The sequence below is a fragment of the Megascapheus bottae genome, chromosome 24 (genome assembly GCF_031878675.1).
Source record: "Megascapheus bottae isolate mThoBot1 chromosome 24, mThoBot2.hap1, whole genome shotgun sequence".
Taxonomy (NCBI): Eukaryota; Metazoa; Chordata; class Mammalia; order Rodentia; family Geomyidae; genus Megascapheus; species Megascapheus bottae.
The window spans coordinates 19,086,085-19,109,670 of record NC_143532.1 but is presented as its reverse complement, the minus strand read 5'-3'; positions in this window follow the sequence as shown (position 1 = coordinate 19,109,670).

Sequence of the window (23,586 nt, the reverse complement as noted above, 5' to 3'; positions counted from 1 at the left end):
CCTAGCACCAGCACAGAGATGAAGTTATTCTCAGCCCATCGACAGGAAGGGCCTATTGCACCCCCAATAACCTCATCCAGAGCCCTAAACTTGTGGTTTCAGACCAGAACAACCAACCCCACCTACCCAGTCGGTGATTGCGTAAACCCAGGCAGCTACTGAGGGGAGCTGGCCAAACATCCCAGCGTGGATCTTTCAACTACACTTCCGTCCTCTGACAGCACCCTCTCTCGGGTCTGCTTCTTGGAAAGATCTGAGAGGAAAAGTGTAGACTTAGTTAAAAAAACCAAAAGGTTTTGTGGCTTAGTCAGGGCCTAGGGCCCTTGGAGAACATCTTTGAGTGGAAGACATTGCTGACTTAGGAGGGACCATAGTATAGCTGAGATCAGACCGTGGAAAATGCTAGATTCATTTCAAAGCAAAACAAAAGAACAGCTTTAAAGAATAGAACGGGCCAGGAGTTTGTCCTAGTGGTAGAGTGCTTGCCTAGCATGCATGTGGCTCACGTAGGAGAGTTCTAGCCTTGAGAAAGCCCAATGACAGTGCTCAGGCCCTGATGCCAGTGCTCAGGCCCCAGAACTGCCCCCCCCCAAAAAAAACCCAGAATGTCCCACTACCATCCTTCCTAGTTCTTCCTAGTCCTAATGGAGAACTCTTCAGATCTACAGACCCATCACGACTCCACAGGTCTTCTCTGATTGGTCAGTTCTATACCTCAGTTGCAATCAGTCACCAACCCCCGGACATAAATTATGGAATGGAATGGATAAGAAGACATCCAGCGCAGCAGAAGCCTTTACTTGAGATTCTTGTGTGAATGAAATTCTTCCTCTTCATCCTCCATTGTTGTGGACTTCACTGATTGAAGTCAAGGACCTGGGAAGGACACAGTGCCACAGTTGACAGTGGAGCTTTGACACTGGCAGGTGTTGTCTGCTGCTGAGCTTCAACACTAAGCAAGCAAAGCCTGCTACAAGGCTACAACCTAGCAGTCTGCCAGCTGTGGAGGAAACGGAATCTACCTACTGCAAGCAACAGTAGAATAAATTCCTGTACCTATAAGTACCCAGGCTTTCTGAGGAAGGGCAGTTTTGTGCCACTCCAGCAGGCACAAAGGAGTGCCCTTGGGCAGTCCCTCCCTGTAACTGGGAACCCCTGTCTAAGAGGAAACTTCTCCATGCATGATACTGATAGAGGTGACCCTGTATCCTTAGTAACTGAACAGGCTATCAGCATCCCAGAATATGGTTTAAAGTGGGCAGAAACATGTTTGGTGAGGTGACACATGCCTGTCATTCAAGCTAGTTTGGAGGCAGAGACAAAAAGTTAAGTGAGTCAGGCTCTGATACCTCATACCTGTAATCCTAGCTACTCAGAAGGCTGATATATGAGGACTACAGTTCTAAATAAGCCCTCACAGGAAAGTTATGAGACTCTTATCTCCAGTTAACTGCCAGAACACCAGAAGTGAAACTGTGGCTTAAAATGGTACGAGCTAGCCTTGAACAACAAAAGAAAAAGGCTCAGAGATAGCACCCAGGCCCTAAGTTCAAGCACCATGACAGATAACAAATGAAAATAAGCCAGGTACAGTGGCTCACAGCTGACTGACAAAAAAATGAAAATAAGTGAAACACTACTATGTGCTATGTCAACCAATAAACCAGATGTGGGGGTGCTTGTAATCCCAACTATACTGAAGACAAAGATGTGAGGATCATGATTTTGAGTACAATGTAGACTATGAGACTACATCTGAAAAATAACCTAAAGCAAATGTAGCCACCAGAATAATTTTTTGGTCCGTTGTGGGGCTTGAATTCAGGGCCTATGGTCTTTTGCTTAGGATTAGTGCTCTACCTCTTTGAGAGCTTCACTTCCCAAAATAATTTATTATTATTATTATTATTATTATTATTATTTTGCCAGTCCTGGGCTTGAGCTCAGGACCTGAGCACTGTTCTTGGACTTTCTCAAGGCTAGAGCTCGACCACTTGAGCCTTAGCACCACTTCCCGCTTTTTTCTATGTATGTGGTACTGAGGAATCAAACCCTGGTCTTTGTGCATGCTAGGCAAGTACTCTATACTAGGCCAAACTCTCAGCCCCAAAATAATTTTTTTAAGTGGGAACAACAGGAAATTTCACATGTAACTAGTCAAGACTTCCTTATGACTTTCTGGCACCCCTAGAAAGGTAGAACCCCCACTGCTGGGATTGCTGAGCATCTGGGTTGAGTTGAGCCAGATAGGCCATCTAGACACACAGATACCCTGCCTCAGAGTGAGCCCAGTATCAAGGAAACAGGCTTAAAGAGACAAAAAAAAGGTTCTGAAATGCTTCTTTTTATGTTGTTGTTGGTCATGGGACTTGAATTCAGGGCCTGGGTAGTACTCCTGAGCTTTTATGCTCAAGTCTAGTGCTCTACCACTGTAAGCCACAGCTCCACTTCAGGTTTACTGGTGGTTAATTGGAGATAAGAGTCTCATGGACTTTTCTGCTTGGGCTGGCTTTGAACTGTAATCCTCAGATCTCAGCCTCCTCAGTAGCTAGGATTACAGGCGTGAGCCACTGGCAGCCAGCAAAAGCATCATTTTAACACCTTGATCCAACCATATCTGAAGCTCAGATGCTCTAGGCTCAGATGCCCAACAATCCCTAGCTGTGCAAAGGAAGATTAACAAAACATATAGTAGGGAAATAGTCTTTTTTTTGCCAGGACTAGAGCTTGAACTCAGGGCCTGAACACTGTCCTTGGGCTTTCCTCAAGGCTAGGATTCTACCACTTGAGCCACAGTATCACTTCCCACTTTTTCTATGTGGTACTGAGGAATCGAACCTGGGTCTTCATGTATGCTAGGCAAGCACTCTACCACTAGGCCAAACTCCTGGCCTGGCCTGGGAACCAGTCTTAAAATCATAGATAAGGTTATGTTGGCTTCTTCCTAGCTCCTTAAAATAATGTATAGGTGTTTCATCAGACTCGGAACAAATTCAAATCCACACCATGTAACATGGCCCTGCTCTCCCTTTCCACCACTTGTCAATTCCCCTGATTTTTCCCTTTCCTTCCTTCCTTCTCTTCCTTCCTTCCTTCCTTCCTTCTTTTCTTTTTCTTTTTTCTTTTCCTTTTTTTTTTTTGATGCCATCCTGGGGCTTGAACTCATGACCCTAGCTCTTGTATTCAATGCTAGTGCTCTCCCTTTTAGTCTATAGCTTCACTTCTGGCTTTTTCCCCCTTTAGTGGTTAACTGGGGGAAAGGGTCACACAAACTCTGCCCTGGCCAGCTTCTAAGCAAGATCTTCAATCTCAGCCTTCTGAATAGCTAGGAATGGATTATATGCATGAGCCTTCTGTGTCCAGCTAACTGATCCCGCTCCCGGTGCTCCCCCTCATTTTTTATGGCACTGTGAATGGTTCGATTTTATCCTGTTTACTGCCCTAGGGCTCTGTGAGTTCTAGACTTGAGTTTGGTTGAATGCACTCTTGGCCATCTTGAATCGACAGCATCTCACCAAATCCCAAGATCACAGGTCCCTGATCCTAAACTCTCAAATGCTGAGAACCAAGGTTTACTCTAGGGGCATCCTGGAATAACCCCCACCCCACCCGTCATCCTGGATAATGCTGCCTAAGACAGCAGACACAGCCAAGTCTTCCTGAATCCCTAGGGATCAAATTGTAGAGGGTGGTTGTTGTTGGGTGTCAGCCTTTTTAGATTAAAAAAAAAAGTCACAATGAAAACACCAACAATCGCTACGTTCTTCCCAAACACACTTAACATCTTGTATGTGTGTGGTACTGGGGTTTTAAACTCAGGACCTTGGGATTGCTAGGCAGGTGTTCTACACTTCCAGTTTGCTTTTTCAAATAAGGGGGTCTCAAGACTTGCTTTGGCTGGCCTTGAACCACAGTCCTCCCATCTCTGCCTCCTATGTAGCTGGGATTCCCAAAAGCCGCTACACCTGCGCCTATTTTGTATCTTCATGTAAACCTATGCTTTTCCTCATTGTGTATTAATGACACACTTTTAGCAGGGCAGTTTGTACAAGCACAAGGTCTCCCTGCCTTTTCTCATTTGATTGAGCATGAAAGTTAGATAAGAAATAGCGGGTGGGGAGAGACTTCAGTTTTGACTTTCTTGAGTCTTCCTGAGCCTGCAGTTGATGTCCACAAGGATGAAGCACGTGGAGGCAGTAGACTTGAGCCTCCTCGGGGCCCCCAGATGTTACCATCAACCTTCTTTGGAGGATACACTTTGTGGACATCCCCAAGTGTCCCCCGCCCTCAGCAGAACAATCACAGATCATCTGAGGTCATCACAGACAGGTCAAGGCTAACACTACTTTCAGAGGATTCTAATTTCATGGTCATGAGGCCAGAGCTGGAGCCTGGGTCCAGCTCCTGTCTCTCATCTTCCCTGACATGGCTAGTAGTACATATAATAGTTACAACTGAAGTAAATAGAGCAGATAATTCCAGGAAATATCAATACACAATACCAAATACATTTTAGTTTGTCAGAAAATAATACTTTAATACCGGTCACTGGTGGCTCACACCTGTAATGCTAGCTACTCAGGAGGCTGAGGTCTAAGGATTACAGTTCAAAGCCAGTTGGGGCAGAAAAGTCTATGAAACTCTTGTTTGTTTTGTTTTGCCAGTCGTGGGGCTTGGACTCAGAGCTTGGGCACTGTCCTTGGACACTTTTTGCTCAAGGCTAGCCCCCTGCCACTTGATCCACAGCACCACTTCCGACTTTTTCTGAGTATGTGGTATCGAGGAATCGAACCCAGGACTTCATGCATGCTAGGTGAGCATCCTCCCATTAGGCTATGTTCTCGGAGGCCCCATCCCTACCTCTTTTGTACAGGGGAGAGGGGTGGGCTGTGCCCAGGGCTATCTGTAGTGAGGGGCAGGCAAAATGAAGGTGGGGCTGCACCCTCTCTCTTCCTTATGGCCCATTCCCAGTCCCCCAGCTCCTCGCTGGGAAGGAAAGTGTAGTAAAGGAACAGACCCACCCCCATACACTCTGAGTCCAGAGTCAGTGTGTACACCAGGACCCTGACCTGCCATGGACACACAGGGTGTGAGGTCAGTCCTCAAGGTCTGAGTCTTCTGTCGCTTAGAGTTGCAGATTGTGGCTGGCACGAACGGATGTGAGATTTCCGGCCATCCTTCTTCACCCATTCATTCCCAAAGCACACAGCCTCCTGCAGCCTCCTGAGCATTTCCACTGGTTTTTCTCCATTTCTCCACTTCCAGTGATACTGCCTTTTGTTGTTGTTGTTGTTGTTATTTTTCTGTCCATCATGGGGCTTGAACTCGGGGCCTAGGCACTGTCCCTGAGCTTTTTCCTCTTAAGGCTAGTGCTCTACCACTTTGAGCCACAGAGCCACTTGAGGTTTTCTGGTGGTAAATTGGAGCTGGACTCTTACAGACTTTCCTGCCTGGGCTTTGAACCAGAGTCCTCAGATCTCAGCCACCTGTGTAGCTAGGACTACCAGTGTAAGCCACCAGCACCCAGCTTCCAGTGTTACCCTTGGCTCCTTGCACTTTCCAGGCTGGCTCCCTGGGCTGCCCTTCTAAGGGGCACCTGTGTCCTTTGGCTCAGATTGGGTTGCATTGATAGGAGATAGGTGACTGGGAGGAAAAAAATTCCTCCTCCTGCTACATTGAGGAGCCTAGCCTGAGTGTACCGTCCTCTAATCCAGCCCAAGCTGGCAGTTTTGTCTGCATGGAGCCAGCCTGATGGGGCAATCAGCTGAAGAGGTAGAGCCTTGTGTCCAGGATTAGGGGGGATCTGGCTCCTGAGATGCCCCCCTCTGGCTGTGAGGGAGCACCCTGGCCTATCCACACTCACCTAGGAACCTTTCTGGCTGGTCATACATTGAGGACAGAGGCCAGGCCAGGGCCAGCCTATAATAATTCAGCCCTGGTCACCTTCCCCTGTCCTGTTCAGAGAAAGGAGGGAAACCTGACAAGCATGTTTTCATCAACCTGAGAGTTTCGGCCCCACTCTGGGGACTGTTTGTGTTTCGGGTCACATTATCAGCTGGTCCCACCCCTTCTTTCTTTCATGTGCCAAGTTGACATTCCCCAGCCTGCCAGGCCTCCAAGAAGTGGCAGTTCTGCCCTGAGCTACCCAGTGGGAATCTCCTGTTCCGGTTCCAGGCACTTCCAAAATCTGTTACTCTCCTTCGTCCTTCTTACTGACAGGAAACCAAGTCCCGCTGGCCCCAGGCCGCACAGCAAATGAGAGGCTGAGATAGTAAGAAAACTGACCTGTGCCCTAACTATGCTGGGCACAGATAAGGCCTGCTTATTAGCAAGCTCCCTTCATTGCATTTAATCACTCAGCAAACACTGACCTTGACTGAGCACCAACTGTAGCTAGGATTGTAAACCACAGTCCTCTGGATCTACCCAGGCCCACCATTCTTTTCATATTATTCCCCTACTTTCCATTTTTGTTGTTTGTTTATATGTTTATTTGTGTATCTATTTACTTATTTTTGTACCAGTAGTGATGCTTGAACGCACAGCCTGGGCACTGAACTTTTTTTGCTCAAAACTATCACTCTACCATTTGAGCCATAGCTCCACACCTAGCCTTTTCTGGTTAATTAGTGTTAAAAGTTTCATGGACTTTTCTATCCATCCTGGCTTTGAACCTCAATCCTCAGCTCTCAGCCTCCTGAATAGCTATGATTACAGTCAGAAGTTACCAGTACCCAGCTTGTTTTTGTTGTTTGTTTGTTGTTGTTTTTATAAATAATATTGCGATTTGAGCACTGGGCCTTACACTTGTTAGGTGTATATTTGACTCACACCTCTAGTCCTTGAGTTTAGTTTTCAAATAGAATCTGGAGCTTTTGCTCAAGCTGACCTTGAACTGAGATTCTCTTACATCTGCCTCCCAAGTAGCCGCAATTATAGGCATGCATCACCATACCCTTCTCCACCATCTGTTTTTGGAAAGCTCTGTGGCAGCATGGTCACCTGGTCTATTTGTGGCCTGCCTCTCAGCCTGAAAAATGTGCTGTCTGATTCTTCACAGAAGTTTGCAAAGGAGTCACACTCTGACTTTCTGGATATGTCTGTGTTCAAAATCTTCTGCCTCACAAAAACAGACATGTCTACAATTTTTAAAGTGGTTCATGTCTATAATCCTAACTACTCAGGAGACTGAGATCTGAGGAACATGGTTCAAAGCCAGCCTGGGCAGGAAAGTCCATGTGACTCTTATCTCCAATTAACCACCAGAAAACTAGAAGTGGAACTATGGCTCAAGTGGTAGAGTGCAAGCCTTGAGCAAAAGAGCTATGCCCAGGCCCTGAGTTTAAGCCCTACAACCAACAAAAGTAAAATATGATATAATTAGGCACATATAAATTTTTTGCTAGCCCTGGAGCTTGAACTCAGAGCCTGGGCACTGTCCTTGGACACTTTTTACTCAAGACTAGCGCTCTGCCACTTGAGCCACAGCACTACTTCCAGCTTTTTCTATGTATGTGGTACTGAGGAATCAAACCCAGGGCTTTGTAAATGCTAGGCGAGCATTCAACTACTGTGCTACACTCCTGGCCCATACACATATAATTTTATAGATGTATACATACTTTTAGTTTTTGATTATATTACTATTAAACCCAAAATAACCTAGTCTAGGTTGCGTTCTTCTTACTTTTCTACTGATGGTTATTTATTTATGTGTTTGTGCCATTCCTGCGGCTTGAACTCAGGACCTCAAGCTAACACTTAGCTGGTGCTTTACCTCTTCAGACATACCTTAGCTTGTGTGGGGGTTTCTTTTGTTGCTGATTAATTGGAGATAAGAGTCTCACAAGTTTTCAAACCTCAATCCTCAGAACTCAATCCCCTGCGTATGTAGGATTACAGGCGGGGGCCTTGTGTCCCTTATTTGACCTTATTGCTGTTTTTTAATGACTCTTCAGCCATCCACTGAATGAATGCACCCAATTAGGACATCTGGACACTTCCTGCCTTCTTCTATTGGCACAGGGAATATGAGTTCTTTATGCAGAACAACCTTGCCTGAATATCAGGTACTTCTTTTTTGCTTTCGTTCTTAGAGGAGAGGGAGACGCTACAAGTTCTCCAAAACAGCTTCCCAGTACCTGATGCTTTCCATCTCCTTTACTTTCATCCAGGAAGTGCTATTTGTGGAAGACAAAATAGCTTGAAATAACCTCATTGAATTCCAATTGGGGATGTTTGCGGCAGCCACCCACAGAACTCCTTGGGGGAAAAATGGAGGATATGACTTCACAATTGCCAGTGTTACATAACGCTGTAAACAAACGTCTTAAAGGCGGCCTTAAGTCAGGTGCTAGTGGCTCACACCTGTGTTCCTAGCTACTCAAAAGGATATAATCTGAGGATCACAGTTCAAAGCCAACTTGAGTAGGAAAGTCCATGAAACACTTATCTCCTATTAGCCACCAGAAAACCAGAAGTGGTGCTATGGCTCAAAGTGGTAGAGCACTAGCCTTGAGCAAAATTACTTAGGAACAGCATCTAGGCCCTAAGTTCAAGCCCCATGACTGACATGAAAAAAAAAAAGAAAAGGACTGCTTTAAAATTGAGAGCTGCTATTCAGCAGACACTATTAAGGAAATAAAAAGCCAGTTTAAGGTGAGGCTCAAGTGGTACAGTGTTTGACTAGCAGGTGTGTTCCTTGAATCTAACACATAAATCTACACATATACACACATACACAACAAGCAAATAAACAAATAAGTGATATTCTAAAAGCTAGATACTAGCTGGGCACTGGTGGCTCATGTCTGTAATCCTAACTACTCAGGAGGCTGAGATCTGAGGATCTCTGTTCAAAGCCAGCCTGGGCACTAAAGTTTGTTAAGACTCTTATCTCCAATTAACAACCAGAAGTGGTGTTGTGGCTCAGGGATAGGTTGATAACCTTGAGCTGAAGAGCTCAAGGACAGCACCTAGGCCTAGATTTCAAGTCCCATGACCAACAAAAAAAAAGGCAGTTGAGCTACCCTACCCCCCCCCACCACTTAAATGATAAATCCCAAGGTCTGAGAGATGGAAGCTGGGCTAGCTATCAAACTTTGACACAATGAAAACTTGGCAAAACTGTGTAAGTAGGTAGAGCTCATAAGAAGAAAAGCTTATCTGAGGAGAGGAGGTCCTAAATCTCCTCTCTTGTCCAGAGAGCCTAGAGTCATCGCCATATTTCACACTAAGTATTACCATCCAGGCCACCATTGTCTAATAGTTAGAGGTTGCTCAACAATCCAACTCAGAAAGAATAAAGGCAGGGAGTGACAGCTACCATCTTAGCTGTTTCACCTCTGACTGCTCATTCTCCCTGTCTAACCTGGTGAAAGCCAATGTCTGTATGTCCAAATATGGCTAACGAGGCATTGAAGTACTATCTTCCCACAGTTACTGTGTAATAAGTATACTGGTTTTGTTTTGTTTTGTTTTAGTCAGTAGTGTGGCTTGAACTCAGGGCCTTGGCCTTGTCCCTGAGCTCTTTTGCTCAAGGCTAGCACTCTGCCACTTAGAGACATAGGGCCACTTGGGTTTTTGAGTGGTTAATTGGAGGTGAGAGTCTCATGGGGACTTTCCTGCCCAGGCTGGCTTCAAACTGCGATCCTCAGATCTCAGCCCACTGAGTAGCTATGATTACAGGAGTGAGCCACAGGCACCCAGCTTATAAGTCTAGCTTTTTATCCTTCATCACGTCACTTTATTTGAAATATAGGGTTGCATGGTTGGGTCTATCTGGAAATTTGAACCTGAATTCTGAAAACCTAGTTTCAAAATCTGTAACTTACTTTGAAATACATAAAAGAAATGTATTTTGGGCCAGGAATTTGGCCTAGTAGTAGAGTGCTTACCTAGCATGCAAAAAGACCAGAGTTCAATTCCTCCGTAACACGTACATAGAAAAAAAAGCCAGAAAGTGGTGCTCTGACTCAAGTGGTAGAGCTCTAGCCTTGAGAAAACTTAAGGGCAGTGCCAAGGCCCTGAGCTTAATCCCAGGACTGGTAATTATATATATATATATATATATGCTGATTACTATATACTATATATAGTATATACACCTATATACACTATACAGTATATAAGTTTATATTTTGATATACTACATATACTATACTATATATTCTATATATATACTATATATACATATATACTATATAAAGTAATAGGCAAATAAATCAATAAGTAACAGCATATGGAATAAAATGTTAATTGCTGAATCTAAATGGGAGGTAGATGAGCACTGAATATATAATGTCTTCTACTTTGCTAGATCTTGAAAATGTCTTAAAAGCTGGGGGTATGGGCTAGTGGTAGAGTGCTTGCTTAGCATGCACAAAGCCCTGGGTTCGATTCTTCAATAGCACATACACAGAAATGGCCAGAAGTGGAGCTCTAGCTCAAGTGGTAGAGTGCTAGCCTTGGACAAAAGAAGCTTAAGGACAGTGCCCAGGCCCCACTTCAAACCCTAGGACTAGCATGAAGAAATTGAGAAGGAAGGAAGGAAGGAAGGAAGGAAGGAAGGAAGGAAGGAAGGAAGGAAGGAAGGAAGGAAGGAAGGGAAGGAAAGACAAAAGAAAAGACAAGCCGGGCACCAGTGGCTCACACCTGTAATCCTAGCTACTCAGGAGGCTGAGATCTGAGGATCAAGGTTCAAAGCCAGCCTGGGCACAAAAGACTATGAGACTCTCATCTCCAATTAAACACCAGAAGACTGGAAGTGGCACTGTGACTCAGTGGTACAGTGTTAATCTTGAGCTGAAGAGCTCAGGGACAGCACCTAGGCAAGCCCCACAACCAACAAAAAAGAAAAAGAAAAAAAAAAGAAACCGGTATTTTTTGTATTTTTAAAAAATGATTACAGAATTCAGTGAAGAAAATAGCATAGACAAGAAAGTAAAAATACCCAGCAGCTTTCCAAGTTGTTGTTTTGTGGGCCCTCCTGCCTGTCTTCTCTGTGTGTACACTGTGTTTGTGTACATCTTAACAACACTGGGGTCTTATATGACATTGCATTGCAATTTCCTTTTCCTGTTCTCTGTTTTCTTTGTGTGTGTGTGTGTGTGTGTGTGTGTGTGTGTGTGTGTGTGTGTGTGTGTGTGTGTGTGTGTTAAGAGGTCTCACCATGTAGCCCAAGCTAGCTTTAATCTTTCAATCTTTGTAGCTCAGCCTCCTGAGTGCTAGGATTACAGGTGCCCCCGACCACTTTAGCAGCCTGCCCCCAGACCTAGCGTGCTTTCTTTATTTCACAAAATTCTTCAGGAACATGCATTTACAGGTTGCCTGCTTCTCTGATGACTCCATTGTTGGCGTCCAGGCAGAATCAGTCTGTGTATGCTATGTTTCTGAAGACGCCCCAGGTGGAGACATTAGAGGACAGAGAACCCAGCAGCAGAACCCTCCAATTGAAGGGGGTCCATTTATTCCTCGGCCTAGCCCGGCTGTGCCCCTACTTCACTCCTGGTGCCAAGGCAGGGCTGGGCACTGGCCCATAATTGCAGTTCGCTCAGTGATCCCCTGCCGGTCTAGGCTTGTCCTGCCCTGTCCTGGGCTCAAGGCTGAGGGGTGAGGCCCCATGTGCCCCTGAGGGCTGTGAGGAGCGGCTGGGAGTCCAGCTTCAAGGAGGTTTTTGGCCCAAGCAGCATCCTCAGGCCAGCACTTGGCCCAGAGGAAACCCCTGCTCACCGGGCTTCATTGTGTTGCAGAGTTTCCTGTTTCCTGACCGCCTAACCTATTTATGGGCCACAATGGCTCCTTCCCTGGGGAGGCATCTACTGTACTCAGGCCCAATCGATGCAGGCCTCTGGACTCAGCCCACATAGGTTAGGTCTAGCCTGATTTGGCCAATGGCAAGTACAATAAATGGGTGTCATCTGAAGTGCTAACTGTGATAAATTGCTAGAACCTGCAGAACAGAATTGATGGTTCTGAGGCTCTGATCATGATGGGCTGTCAGAGACCATGTATGGACAAGATACAGGCCTGGACTCACAGCCCTGGTTCACAGTGTGCTGCTCTGGCTCCAACTTCCTTTCTCTCTCTCTTCCTCTCTCTCTTCCTCTCTCTCTCTCTCTCTCTCTCTCTCTCTCTCTCTCTCTCTCTCTCTCTCTCTCTTCTTCTTCTTCTTCTTCTTCTTCTTCTTCTTCTTCTTCTTCTTCTTCTTCCTCTTCCTCCTCCTCCTCCTCCTTCTCCTCCTCCTCCTCCTCCTCTTTGATCAGTCATAGGGCTTGAACTCAAGGTCTAGGCACTGCCTCTGAGATTTTTTGCTCAAGGTTAGCATGCTCTCCCACTTGAACTAGAGCTCCACTTTGTTTTCTGGGAGGTGGTTAACTGGAAACACCAGTCTCATGGCCTTACCTGCACAGGCCAGCTTCAAACCATGATCCTCAGATCTCAGCCTCCATGGTAGCTAGGATTACAGGAGCGAGCCCTCGGCGCCCAGCTGGGCTGACTTATTTAAGCCAAGATGTTCAAAGCTTCACAATAGTTTTTCCTTTTTTTTTCTGATCAAGGTCTCAATCTTTATTTTTGCACAGCAGAACGTATATGTTTAGCAGAAGAATGATGGACGCAAGCAGGTTGCCTTGTGATATTGCTTAGTAACTATCTTTATACAACATGTACCTGAAACAAACCTGGGGAGGGGGTCAGGAAGTGGTCAAACTGTTCAGCCAAACAGGATGCATAAATCAAGTTCTTTTTGGTTAACAGAATAATGCAATTGGGTGGTCATGGAAGGGGTAGTAGAAACAATAAGCGATTCTTTCAATTTACATACAGAGTCTTACAGTTACTAAGTTCTTTCAGTTTACAGAAACTTATAGTTTCTGGATATCACAATAGTTTTTCTAAAAGGACCTGATTTGGTTTTATAACCATACACCATGCCAGGCAGTGAGCCTGATCTGCCTGAGTCATAACAGCCATGCTGGTTCATTATGCCTTGTGTCACATAATGGCAGTGAGGAACCCCTGGTGTGGTTTTGTTTTGAGCTTGGCTGGATAAGGTCTGTGGACTGCAGGCTGGTGGGGGGGGCACTTAGGTTTGGGGGGCAGGGGGAGCGGGGTGGAAAGGGGGATGTAGTACGGGTTAAGGCACTGCCTTTGTGTACTTTCCCAAGGCTCCTTTGAAGTCAAGGTCTCTAACACTCTGAAATGTGGTTAGCTATAAGATAGAAACTAATCCATAACAGATTTGTTCTTCAGGAGCCATGAAAAAGCTTCAGTGTTCCTTTGCCAGTGGCTGGAGCTTCAAACATATCCATGGATGAGTAAGGTGTGTGTGTGTGTGTGTGTGTGTGTGTGTGTGTGTGTGTGTGTGTGTGTGTGTGTGTGTGTGATGGATAAATGGTGGGTGGGTAGTCAATAGATGGATGAGTAAATAGGTGGGTGAATGGGTGGGTGGGTGGATAGGTGGGGGGAGGGAAGAATGTGTGACTCAGTGGATGGTAGATAAATATGAATGGGTACATTTCAATGAATGAATGGGTTCCTAGTTTACAAACAGAGAAACTGAAATCCCAAGAAGTGATGGTGACCAGTGTGGCCTGTGCTCAAGGTCATAGCTGGTAGAACAAGATCATCAGTGGATTCACCCCAGCCCTAAGCTGTGGGTACAGCCCACATGGAGCCGTGAGGGCCGGTCCTCTGGAGATGAGTGTGAGTTGGACAGGGGAGAGCCTCAGTTCTCACTGCTTCTGCCCCCTGCTGGTGATTCTGGGAAGAGGTCGGGTCCTTTTGACCAGCCTGTGAGAGGAGAAGACTATGCCCAGGAGTGGGGGTGGGGCAGTGTCGAGAAGCCTGGCACCCCTGTTCAGCTGAGTTTCCCCACTTGAGGTCAAGAACATTGTGGTAGAGGTGGGAAGTGTGTTTAAAGCAAGAATGAGGAGCGTGGACCTCTGCCCAGCCTACACACGCTTGAGCACTACATTAGGACCTGAGGTTCTATAAATAACAAGGGGCAGGGCCGGGTGCCTGTGAGGAAGCTGTGGGGGCAACAGGCAAAATATCCCCATTCACAAACGAGGCCTGGGTCTCAAGTCCTCCATCCCTAGCTCTGCCACGGCTGGACTCATGACCCTGCAGTTCCCAGCTCACCCTGGGTCTTTTCCCCACGTGTTGGGCCCCCCAGGCCCTGTCCTTGCCTCACAGGGGCTTTTGTCCATCACACAGGAGATGAGCAGGCTAACCGGCAGTCTGAAGGTAGGTAACCCCAAGAAGAGAATGCCTAGGGAGCGGCCATCTCTCCAGGTCCTTCCATTAGGCTCTGAAGAGACCATTAAACCAGGCCCCTGGGCAGCAACTCCTGTCTCAAAGACCCTGGCCACCATGGAGGAGTGCTCCCCGCTGAGGCAGTGCCACGCTCTGCTCCTCCCCAGCAGAGGTGGGGAGGGGACTGAGCCCTCTCTGGTGTCCTGCCAACCTCTTACTTCCTGAGCAGCTTATTCACAGAGGGTTAAGGGTCATGTTTGTACCCCAGGGCTTTCCTACACCTGGCGCTGTCCGGGGTTACAGGTGAACTCTGAGGCTGAGGAAGAAGGCTCCCACTGGACCTTTGCTTCTGCAGGAAGCACCTGGCCTGGCACCTTCCACCTTCTGTTCTGTGGGAGTTAGGGTCTTTTCTGTCAAAGTGGTTGCCATCTTAAGAGTGACCGCCATCTTACTAAAAGCTACCTCTTTTCTTTGGCCAGGTGTCCTGGTTGATTGCTCAGATAAGATGGTGAGACTATCAGAAGGAGGGGCAGTCATGTGTGAGGAATCAAACCCAATGGGAATGCCCCCAGCACTTGCTTACTTGGCTTCTTGTGTCCTCATTGTACCCTGGAGACATTTTCTTTCTTTCCTTCTTTCCTTCTTTCCTCTTTCTCTCTTTCTCCCTTCCTTCCTTCCTTTCTTTCTTTCTTTCTTTCTTTCTTTCTTTCTTTCTTTCTTTCTTTCTTTCTTTCTTTCTTTCTTTCTTTCTTTCTTTCTTTCTTCCAGTCCTGGGCTTGAACACAAGGCCCGAGCACTATCCTTGGGCTTTCTCAAAGCTAGCACTCTACCACTGGAGCCACAGCACCACTTCCGACTTTTTCTATGTATGTGGTACCAGGGAATCGAATTCGGGTCTTAGTTCATGCCAGGCAAGCACTCTACCACTAGGCCAAACTCCAGGCCCCTTGGAAACATTTTCAATGACTCCATCTCTGCTGTGGCTCGAAAAGGAGACTTGGCACCTGTGGTCCCTCCACCTGTGCCAGCCTCATGCACCCACTCTCTCCCAGACAACCTAGCTTCTCCCCATCTCTGCCCAACTCTACTCTGTCCCTACATAGATGGGTTATAGTTACACAAGTCAGGTAATGAGTACATTTCTTTTTGGACATTGTTACCCTTTCCCTCACCCCCTCCCAGTTTTCCCCACCCACCCCCACCTACAACTTGTAAAGTTCATCTTCAGCATAGTTTCCAGTGAACACCATTGCTTCATTCGTTCACCCTCTGTCCCTCCATTTCTGTGTCCCTTACCCTCCCAAAGACAGAAGCAAAACAGAACAAAAACATCAACGAAGAAAAAAATTGCTTCTTGTTTCCATTTCCTGGAGTTCATTTTGATAAATATTATTTTTATATGATCGGATGCAAAAAGGCATTGTGCCTTTGTGTACCTCCCCTGAAAGTACTTTCCTATGGTCTCTGTGTGTGTGTATGTCTAGAGTTCTGTATAATTCACCATGTTCCAGTGTATATTAGATCTACCTTCTGCATATGGAAGAACACATGCGTCCTTGGTCTCTCCCAGCTTGGCTTACCTCACTTAATAATTTGTTCTAGGTCCATCCAAATGACTTAATGATGTTATTCTTTCTAATGGCTGTGTAATTCCATTGTGGGCAGGCACCACACAGTGGAATTTTTTGGATCCACTCATCTATTGTAGGGCATCACTGCAAGTTCAACTCTTTATCCACAACTGGGGAGACACAGCAACTACCCTGGGGCCTGAGACAGGTACCCCATACCACATCATGCAGGGCTGGGGGGGGGCTCCCTGCAGCTGAGGAGCCCCTGGCTGGTAGAGGCCTCCTTAGCAGCCACTCTGCCACCAGGCAGACTAAATCACAGCCATTGTCTATCCTGGCCCCAGTCTCAACCCTACATTGAAAGGGAAAGACAATCTCCTGCCCCAGTCCCTGCCCCCTGGCATTAGAGAAAGGGGGTCTTTATGCCCATAGGCATAGAGGGCCACTTGCAAATGCCCTCTGGTGAAAAGGCCCTTTGTGATGCTCCTGAGACTAGCCAGGGCAACCCCTTCCCCACTTAGGTGGTGGTGGCTGCCAACTCAGGGCCCTGCTCTACATAGGGGTCACAGGCCACCCGGAAGCGGGAGAAGCCTTGAGCCCAGGACTGGAGGAAGAGGCCATCTGATGACTGGAATGGGGGAAGTTCCAAATCGGAGCCTAAAGGGGTGGGATTGGCGTCTCTGTGTCCTGTACTACACAGGCGTGCTTTCCCACACTGCTCAGAAGCACTTCCTGATGGAACCTTCACAGAAGAGATCCCCCCCATATCTTGATACACCTGTCCCCCCATCCTCGCCCACAGCTCTGCTTTTGACTCTTGACTTACATGCTCACCCCCGGTTTGCAATATGGTTCCTTCAGCTTGATGCTTCACTGAGCTGTCTGAGATGCCTGCTCATCACTCACCACCATTTGGTGTGTATGCACGCACAGGTGCATGTGTGTACAAGTGCTTGTGAGCATGATGGTCCTGGGCTCCAACCCAGGATCTCAAATTCTTGCTTTGCCTTTCCTGCTCAAGGCTGACATTTCTGCCTCTGGCATTTTGCTGGTCCATTGGAGATAAGAATCTAATGGATTTTCCTGCTAGGCTGGCTTCAAATTTCTATCCTCCGATCTCAGCCTCCCAAGTAGCTAGGATGGTAGCTGTGAACCACCAGTGCCTGGACTGCAGCACTGTCTCCTTCAAACTGCTGGCACTGCGGCATCCCCTTCCCCACTTCCCATCTCTGGCCTCAGCCTATCACTCTCACCGGCTCCCACCTCTCCGGCACTAGCGGTGTGGATAGTTCTACTGCCCTCTCCCCAGTAGAAGAGACGTTTGGCGGATGAACCTCCCATTCATTGACTTCCTGGCCCAGTGCCCGACACCCAGTAGGTGCATAGAGAATATGCATTTGAATCAACAAATAAATCATCTTCATTTAGCCACTCTCCAACCCAGGAGGGAGGCACGATGATTCCATTTATAGACCAAGTCTCTGGGAACTGGGAGAGATTTTTCAAGTTTGTAGACAGGAAGAAGTCAGATGGGGATTCATCTTTCTCAGCTCTGGCCCCCCAAACATGCCTGTAAGCTCACCAAGGTGCTTTCTCAATCCCCAGTCAGCCAGCCCACACCATGCCCCCGCCTGAGCTGGCACACTTGAGGGTGCCTTTCTGAGGCAGCTCTGGCACTCCAGGTGGTGGGTCCTCTCTCGTGGGTTGGACAGATCCCAGTGGTTTGGATTCCCAAGCTGAGAACAAGGGACTTGCTCCACTCTGACCCCAAACCTCATCCTTGCAGTGTGAACCAAACCAGAACCGTGCAGGGAAGCCTCACCGGGAGGTTTCTAAGCTCTCCTCAGCTTCGGCACCCACCGGACAGCGGCAGGTGTAGGAAAGCCCACAGGTACAGACATGACCCTCGACCCTCTGCCAAGAAGCTGCTCAGGAAGGAGAGGTTGGAAGGACACCAGAGAGGGCTCAGTCCCTTCCCCACCTCTGCTGGAAGTCAGCTCCGTGCGAAGCTGGCTAGGATGGAGGGCAGGAGACCCAGCACTCCTCAGTGATAGGGAGGGTCTTTGAGGCAGGAGCTACTGCCCAGGAGCCTGATATAATGTTCTCTTTGGAACCTAATAGAAGGACCTGGAGTGATGGCAGCTCCCTCGTGGTCGCACTGGACCCTGAGCAAGGGCTTTATGGAAGTCTTGGCATTGTCCTCTTGGGGTTATCTGCCTTCAGATTATTTGTTAGCCTATCCATCTCCTGTGAGACGGACAAGGAAGGGCCCATGTAAGTCAAGGACAGGGCCAAGTAGACCAGTACGGGGGGGGGGGGGGGGGGCGGGGCGGGAAAGGGCCCAGGGCGAGGTGTGAGTTGCTGGGTCATGAGTCCAGCAGTGGCAGGGCTGGGATGGAGGACTTGGAGCCCAGCTCTGTCTGGCCTCAAGGTCTGGCATTTGACTCTGTTCTGAAATGAGTCACTTGGGGACAGCTGGTCTCTGCTGTGCTAGTTGGACCCTGTGACATGGGCAGAATGTGGCGTGGGGCCACTTGCTCAAGCTGCAGGGAATCTCCATCGTTCCTGAACTCCTGCGGGGTGTCTGCTCCTTCCCATCTCCCTCCTGAGTCCCCTGGTGCTCCTCCTGCCTTCTCTGTTTCCCTGTTCAAAGCCCAGAGAGAACAACCTGACAGCCACACCTGGCACTGCCCACCCCGAGGTGTCCACCTTCCAGTCATCTTCATTCGGGGACTAGGGCAGGGCAGGCCTCCACTCAAGGAACTAGCATTCATTCATTCACTGCAGTTGTTCCTCAGACTTACTTTGAGGACCCTCTCTGTCCTGGGTCTGGGGACCGCCCATTCTTGGGGTGCATGGTCTTGACCGCCCCATATTTCATCATTTCTTCTCTCAGTGGAAGTAAAGACAGTTGTGGTCCCAAAGGGATGCCAGCAATGACACGCACAGTGACATGTCAGGTCACCATGACAACGCCTACTACATGATATAATCCTTCCCTAAGTATTCTGTGATTCACTCTTTCCTTTCCTTTTTTTTTAAATTAAATTATCTCTAGCTGGGCAGCAGTGGCTCATGCCTGCCACCCTAGCTCCTCAGGAGGCTGAGCTCTGAGGATCTATGGTTCAAAGCCAGCCCAGGCAGGAAAGTCCCCATGAAACTCTTACCTCCAATTATGTCTTCAATTAACCACCAGAAAACCAGAAGTGGCACTGTGGCACAAGTGGGAGAATACTACCCTTGAGCAAAAAATGCTTAAGGACTGGGCTGGGAGTTTGGCCTAGTGGTTAAAGTGCTTGCCTAGCATGCATGAAGACCCGGGTTCGATTCCTCGGTACCACATACATAGAAAAAGGCTGGAAGTGGTGCTGAGGCTCAAGTGGTAGAGCTCTAGCCTTGAGAAAGTCCAAGGACAGTGCTCAGGCCCTGAGCTCAAGCCCAGGACTGGCAAAAAAGAAAAAGAAAAGAAAGCACCAGTACAGTGCCAGTCTCTGAGTTTAAGCCCCAGGACTGACTTTTATCTTTAAGTAGTTGTACAAAGGAGCTGCCATTTAACAAAGCAGATTGATTTATTTTCTTGATGAATGCCCACCTTTGTCACTCACAGGTACATGCCACCGAAGGTGGCCATGATGTCCTGAAGACAATGACTGTGAACAGTAGAGCTGGGATGCAGGTCCATGCTGGCAAGCCCTCAGGAAAGGGCTTCACCACAGAGCCACTTGATGTCCCCAGGTGGAGAAGGTCAGGTGGACTTGGCTCACTTCTCTAGAATGGCCCCCTGACAGGAAAGGCAGACACCCACGGAGGTGTAAGTTCTCCACCAAGTCTGCATTCTAACAGGAAGGAGCTGGAAGTAGGGGGCTGTCACCCCAGCAGCCTGGTCTCTTACAAGGGGTTACCACCTCTTTGCTAGCACCCCCAGTGTCTATCACAGGACCACAATTGCCATGGACATCACCCAAGTGGGAGGGGTTGGGTCCACCTTACTTCCCCTCTGGCCAACACAGACCACTCCTAGGACAAGCACTCCATTCTCTGTTTCCACTGCAGCCTGTTTCCTCCATGGCCCATCCTCCTGCTCTCTGGCTCTCGTGGTGGCCGTGGGTATCGTTCCCTGGGCTGAGCTCTGGTTCAGCATATCCACCCCATGGCCAGACCTTGACATGGCCATCCATGTTTCCTGGTCAGAAGCCAATAAGCCACAAAAATAACCATTTCCTTTCCCTCTGACACAAGTGTCTTCCCTGGGTGAAGAACAGCTGCAAGGGATTTGGGTGGGGACCGGAACGAGTGAGCCCCCACCCTCAGAGCTGAGCAGAGCAGGTGGCAGGGCTATGGGTGAGGGGCCCACTCCACCCCCTGTCCAGAGCTGTCTTGACCCCTGGAAAAAGGTCCTTATTAAAGGAACTGGGGAAGGTAAAGGGGAGATCTGAAAAGTAGTCTTCCCAGCATCCTAACCTGGCCCATGTATGACCAAAACTGGGTCACCTTGGTACCTGGGACTGCAGCTGGAAATGAGCTGGGGAGCTCCTGAACTCTTGAGATCCTGGATTGCCTCATGCAGATCCTCAACCTTTTCTGTAGTCTGGTGTCCAGTCTGGGAGTCCCTGGAAGGTCTCTTGTACAATGCCTGCCTGCCTGCATATCTATCTTCCTTCCTTCCTTCCTTTTTTTTGGCACTTTTGCACTTTTTCTTTTCTTTTTTCAGCACTCAAGGCCTGGGTGCTGTCCCTGACTCTTCAGCTCAAAGCTAGGGCTCTACCACTTTGAGTCACAACTCCACTTCCGGTTTTCTGATGGTTAATTGGAGATAAGAGTCTCAAGGATTTTCCTGCCCAGACTGGCTTTGAACTGTGATCCTCAGATCTCAGCTAGGATTACAGGTTTGAGCCACTGGCATCCAGCTAAAGCCTTCCTTCTTCCTATATCCTTTCACCTGACCACACATTATTTCTCAAGAGGATAGACTCAGTGAGGAGGGCGCTCCTGTTCCTTTCCCAAATAGAGGAGCTGGCATGACACATGGAAGTGGTGCTTATTCTCCCCTTTGTTTAACCCGTTATCTCCTGCTAGCTTTTGAAATAATAGTACATTCTATGACTTTTAAAACTGAGATGTAGCTGGGCTCAGTGCCTGCCTATAATCCTAGCTACTCAGGAGGCTGAGATCTGAGGATCGTGGTTCAAAGCCAGCCTGGGCACTAAAAAGTCCATGAGAGTCTCTTATCTCCAATTAATCACCAGAAAACCAAAAGTGGCACTGTGGCTCAAAGGGTAGGGCAGTAGCCTTGAGCTGAAGAGCTCTGGGACAATTTCCAGACGCAGTGTTCAAGCCCCACAACCACCACCACCACCATCAACAACAACAAAAAGAGATGTAGATTAATACTTAAGTGTGACTGCTTTCTCCTGACCAGGCCACTTTATCAGATGATCGACAGAAAAGCAACACTGTGAGCACGTGAGAAGTGTGGAATCCAAGGCCTCACTGACTTGCTGAATCAGAATTTGTATGTGTCTGTGTGTGTCTGTGTGTGGCCCTGGGTCTTGAATTCAAGGCTTGGGTGCTGCCTCTGGGCATTCATGGCTTGACTAGTGCTCTTACCACTGCGGTCACAGCTCCACTTGCAATTTTTTGGTAGTTAATCAGAGATAAGAGTCTTATGGACTTTTTCTGCCAGGGCTGGTTTCAAACTGCAATCCTCAGATCTCAGCCTCTTGAGTATCTAGGATTCCTGGTGTGAGCCACTGGCTCCCAGCCCAGAATGTGCATTTTAACCAACTCTTCAGTTGATTTGTATGCACACTCCTAAGATGCATGCTCAGATGGGCTTATCAAGGACACAATTAGGTTATTATCGAATTTCACTGAGCAATGGCGGGGGGTTATAAAGTCTAGTTCAGAATAATCTTTTGGGTGTGGAGGGGGGAGGGGGCCCTGGAGATTGAAATTGGGGCCTCTGAGCTCTGGCTTGGTTTTCTTTTTTCATTCATGGTTGGTGTTCTGCCGTTTGAGCCACAGCTCCACTTCTGGCTTTTTGCTGGTTACCGATAAGACTTAGGCACCTTCCTGCCTAAAGTGGCTATGAATCATGACTTTCCGATCTCAGCCTCCTGAGTAGCTAGGATTACAGCATGTTTCTTGGGCTCCCATGCCCACATCGATAAAACAAAAGGGGCTAGACATTATTTTCTTCAGAGAATTCCCTGACACTCAGGGCTTCGGGTAGAAGCCACAGAGGGGCTGGGAAAGCAGCCTGGGCTGTTCTCTGGCATCTTTGTATCCCTTAGAAATGCTGCAGAAGAGCACTGGCCTGATGCCAGTGTCTCCTAGAGGAAGTAGTCATCAGGCCAGAGGCAAATAAGGGACATGGCGGGTCTGCCCTCCCCACACGAGCCCTGGTGGGAACAGCTGCTTGCTGCTCCGGCAAAGCTCATGCCAGTGAATGCACTCCCTCACCCAGAAGGTCATTCCTGCTGGAGCACATCATGCCTTCCAAGCTGCTGGGTAAGGCTGCTCCGCCTGTTCCAATTACCAAGATCACCCCAGCCCAAGTGGCATGAGGGAGGCCTCTCGCCCCAGCAGCCTGCTCTTCCCTGCCTCCTCCCCTCAGCCTCTCTCCAGTGAAGGCAAGAGGCCATATGATTGCTGGATCCATTCCCCCTGGCCTGGGTCCAACAAAGATAATACACCCATCACCCACAGCCCCTCTGGCTTCCTCTCAGATGGGTATGTGAAGCATCTAGGGAGCTGGCAGCTGCTGCCTGCGAGGAGGGCGGTGAGGTAATGGCCATGCAAGGGCTGACAAGTGCCTGGTGAAAGGGGCTCTGTGTGAGGAGAGAGCCTGTTTGTCAGAGGCTCAGGACACTTCACTGGTGTTCGGCACCAGAGCAAAGGCTGACCCCAGATTTGTCATCCCCACAAAGGCATCTTTCATGGCACAAAACTATAGATTGCAGGCAGATTGCACTATAGTGTGGCTGGAGAGACAGGAAGCTCTATGGCAGTCACTGGCCCAGGATGCTGCCCACCCATGGTAGGGGACTTTAACTGACCCTTCAAAGCTAAAACTCAGGCACGCAGAGCTAACCGTGTAAGAAGTGGGATATTCAGATTCAATCGGAGTCAGTCCTGGAGGAACTGTTACCAGGGCTGAGGTGTTCTGTGATGCTATGTGCCAGGGATTCTTGAACAACAGGGGCATCACAGAGCAATGCTGGCTGAAGTCTGCCTGGAGCTTAAAGAAAATGGGGGATGTTGTCTTAATTGAGCCCACAAGTGCCAATGCTTGCCCCAACAGTGAGAAATGAGCACTTAGCATGGTCACAGAGGTGGCAATGAAGCAGAGGACTGGAGCACAGGGGAGGAAGACAACATTGAAGGGTGTTCCTTGCCCTTTAGCATCAGAAAACAAGCAATGATGACAAATCTCAGGAATAAAACCACCAAGTCCAGAGTGGGTGACAGTAGCACAGGATCTAGAATGGCCTTTTGTCCTTGACTTAGGCCTTTTTTTTTGATCCATGCTCCTCAGATCTCAGCCTCCTGAGTAGCTAGGATTACAGGTGTGAGCCATGCCCCCGGCTTGACTTGGGCATTTTTATTATGTAAATACCACCTTTCCAAAAAATTCTTGCTTAGTATAAAATTAATACAGGTGATATAGAACCCATTTCGATCTCTCTATACCATTACGTCCTTTGAGAGTTCAATTAGGGCTATCTATATATTCTTTCCTATCCCAAATTGCTTCCCT